This window comes from Galeopterus variegatus, unplaced genomic scaffold (genome assembly GCF_000696425.1).
Source record: "Galeopterus variegatus unplaced genomic scaffold, G_variegatus-3.0.2 Scaffold4257, whole genome shotgun sequence".
In the NCBI taxonomy this organism is placed as follows: domain Eukaryota; kingdom Metazoa; phylum Chordata; class Mammalia; order Dermoptera; family Cynocephalidae; genus Galeopterus; species Galeopterus variegatus.
In genome coordinates, this window is record NW_007730368.1 from 27064 (window position 1) to 30846 (window position 3783).

The window sequence follows — 3783 nt, forward strand, 5'->3', positions numbered from 1 at the left end:
CGGGGGTAGGGCCTGAAGGGGCGGGCAGCCAATAGGAAGGCCAGCGCGGTGAAGGGGGGGGGACGGCTCACGGGGTCTTAGGCGGCAAGATGAAGACAGGTACAGCAGAGAGCCAATGGGCGGCCGCGCGCGGATGACGCAGGCGGTGAACTGAGCGCAGGAGAAGCATGCAGCCAATGGAGATGCCCGAGAGTGGGCGGTGTAGGAGGCGGGATGATCGCGGAATCAATGGGGCGGTCGGAAATGGGGTGGTGTGGAAACCACGAATGAAGAGAGCTAATGGGGAAGTCTAAGCGAGAGCGGCAAGCGGGCGGCGGAGGAAGTGGAATGGCTACAGGCGATGGGGGCAGCAGGGAGCGAACGGAGGGGCCGGAAAAGTGGGAGACCCGTAGGCTGCGTAAGCGGTGGGACGGAAGTTAGAGACAGAGAACAGCCAATGGGGAGCTGCGCGCGGGATGACGATAATGGCTACAGCGAGCCAATGGGAGTTTTTTGAGCGTGCACTACGACTTGAAGAGGCGGTGCCAGGGTGTAACTACCCAATATAGAGGCTAAAAAGGACCAAGAGGCGATGAGTGAGCGGTCACGGAGGCGGGACCGTAGCGTGCAGAGCCAATGGGGACGGGGTATGAGGGCAGGAGTTAGAAGGGATGGCTGACAGCCAATGGGGAAACCAGGGTGAAGGCGGTGAGACACCCATCCCCCGCCACAAAGGGCAGTGCTAGTATGGGACTAACCAATGCTGGAAAGTATAGCGGGACTAAGGGAGGAGAGGCAAGACGGGAAAGAGCAGATCCAATGGGAGCGGGGTAGGTGGTGCAAAGGAAGTCATGAATAGCCAATAAGGAGGCCAGAGGGGAGGACGGTGCGTGGGCAGAGTCTGGGCTATTGGGTGGTCCCGCAGCAGAACTGTAGAATGTGGGCAGCTAGTAGGAAGAGTATGCCTGTCGGGGATGGATTCACCTTCTCCCTAACCGTCCTTAAGTCCCTTTTGCCCTAGGAATGCCCAGAGCCCCTGAGGCCTAGACTGCCATCCTAGTATGAGTCCTAAGAAAGCAATAAGGTGCCCCTGCCCACCTCCCAGTCTTTGCTTGCGCTTTGCCACTTGGCAAGAATGCCCCTGATTGTCATCCCCAGCATTATCCAAGACTTGGCACCATTGTTGAATGAAGAGCCAAATGGGAAATTAAACTTTGTGAAGGATTAGATTTTTCTAACTTCACCTCAGCAAACACTGAGCTTTTGTGCCACCAGGAGTTAATTGGGCATGTTGGTAGACACTGGCTAACGTAATCACAAGCCAAAGCCCTGTCCTTCTTGCCCAACCCTATACTCCACACCCCGCGGTGGCCTCACCTCTCTTCTTTATGTCCCTCATCTCGGATCCTACAGTTCCCTCTCCCAAGAGTGCTGTCAACTCCTTTCACTCTCCCTTTGAGGTCTCACCTCCTGCGAAAACTGAGCTGTCTTAGTGTCCGGGATGGGGTCATGGGTCAGGAAGGAATACGTTCAGCTGCAATTAACAGAAAAATCACGAAATAATGGGGGCTTAAACAAGATAGAACTTTATTTTTTTCTTACCTAAAAGTTCAAGCTGGCAAGTAGTCCAGGGACTACTTTCTGCCCACCTGGTTTGGGCATTGTCTATGTCCTGGTCCTCCCCAAGACTCTCTTCAACAAATCCTGTCTTCGCTATTCAAACTATTTCCAAATTCCTGGCTGGCCGGTTAGCTTAGTTGGTTAGAGTGAAGCCTTATAGCAAAATATTTCCCAAGGCCACGGGTTCGGATCCTATATAGGGATGGCTGGTTTGCTCACTGGCTGAGCGTGGTGCTGACAACACCAGGTCAAGGGTTAAGATCCCCTTGCCGGTCATCTTTTAAAAAAAAAAATTCCCCGGGCCGGCCCGTGGCTCACTCGGGAGAGTGCGGTGCTGATGACACCAAGGCCCCGGGTTCGGATCCCATATAGGGATGGCTGGTTCGCTCACTGGCTGAGCGTGGTGCTGACAACACCAAGTCAAGGGTTAAGATCCCCTTACCGGTCATCTTTAAAAAAAAAAAAAAAAAATTCCCCAATCCACCCTCAGCTCACCACCTCCACTGCCAGCCCCATCAGCAGTCACCTGGACCACTGCAGTAGCCTCCACCCTGGCCCCCTAGACTCCGTTTTACCTCAGCAGTCAGAGGGATTCTGTTACGTCCTAAGACAGTTTACGTCCCTCTTCTGCTCACAAGCCTCCTATGGCTTCCTCCTTACTCAAGTAAAAGCTAAAGCCTTTACTTAAAAGCCTACAAGGTCCTGCATGGTCTAATACCCCTAGTCCCCTCTCTGACCTTACCTCCTACCCCTCTTCCTCTCGCTCACTCCACTCTAACCACACCAGCCTCCTTGTAAACCTTGAACAAAACAGGTACACTCTCACCTCAGGGCCTTTGCACTGGATGTTTCCTCGGGGGTTCCTCATATATCTGCATGACTCCCTCCGTCATCTCCTAAAAGCCTTTGTCAAAGGCCCCCTTCTCTGGGGACTTTCTGTGACCTGTTTAATCCTGCCCACTCTCCCCCAACTCCCAGCCCTCCCAATCCCCTTCTCCAGAAGCTTTCCATGTGAGAGGATATAGTCCAGTATAGACAGGAGGTAGTGACCTCTGCCCACCTGTCCCCCAGCCCTCATTCTGCAAGGATCCTGACTTTCAATGGCAGCAGCGTCACCCCTCTCACACCCTGTGTCCCTCTCAAGTGGCCTCCTGAGAGTCTTTGGGCTACCATCCTTGCTCAGTTTTCCTCCTACTTTTCTGGCCACTCTCTCATGGAGTGAGTGGCAGTAAGGGAGAGATTGGTCTGGGGAGGATTAGGTAAGGTGGATGCGGCCCAGACCTCTGACCCTAAGAGAGAAAGCCAGTCCTCTCTCCCAGAAAGGAACAGATGCTGGGGCAGGGAACAAGGCCTCAGCTTCTCTAACTGGCCTGATTTAGAATTGCACAGGATGTGTAGGGAATGTTCAGACTCAAGTCCACAGGGAGGAGGGAGTCATTAACCTTGGAGACATCCCTGCAGTCGGCTCCCCAGGACTCCTTCCTGACAAGTGTGCTCCTCACCCCCTCCATTGCTCCTGTTCTCTCCCACATGCCACAACATCTGTTAAGCACCTGCTGTACACAGGGTCCCTGCAGGCCTCCTAGCTGGAGACCTCATCCCACCTTGGTGCCTCCCCTGGCTGCCCAGCACACTCAGGCCATCTTTGGGTCTCAGACGTGTCCCACCAACTCTGAAGCCTCAACCAGAGAAAGTTTTGTTTTGAACTAATGGTAGAGAGGGTTGGGTTTTCTTTCTTTTTTTTTTTTTTTTAATTGTTGTTGTTGGCTGATTTTTTTTTTTTTTAAGGTTTTTTTTTTCTTTTCCCTTTTTTTTTTTTTTTTTTTCTTATCTGCACAAAGCCGGGACATCAGGCCCACTCTGGGCTTTTCCAGAAGGGTGAGTTTGAGATGAGGAAAGAGGGTCTCCCTTGTTTTTTGGTTTTTTTTTTTTTTTTTTTTTTTAATTGTTGTTGTTGGCTGATTTTTTTTTTTTTTAAGGTTTTTTTTTTCTTTTCCCTTTTTTTTTTTTTTTTTTTCTTATCTGCACAAAGCCGGGACATCAGGCCCACTCTGGGCTTTTCCAGAAGGGTGAGTTTGAGATGAGGAAAGAGGGTCTCCCTTGTTTTTTGGTTTTTTTTTTTTTTTTTTTTTTTAATTGTTGTTGTTGGCTGATTTTTTTTTTTTTTAAGGTTTTTTTTTTCTT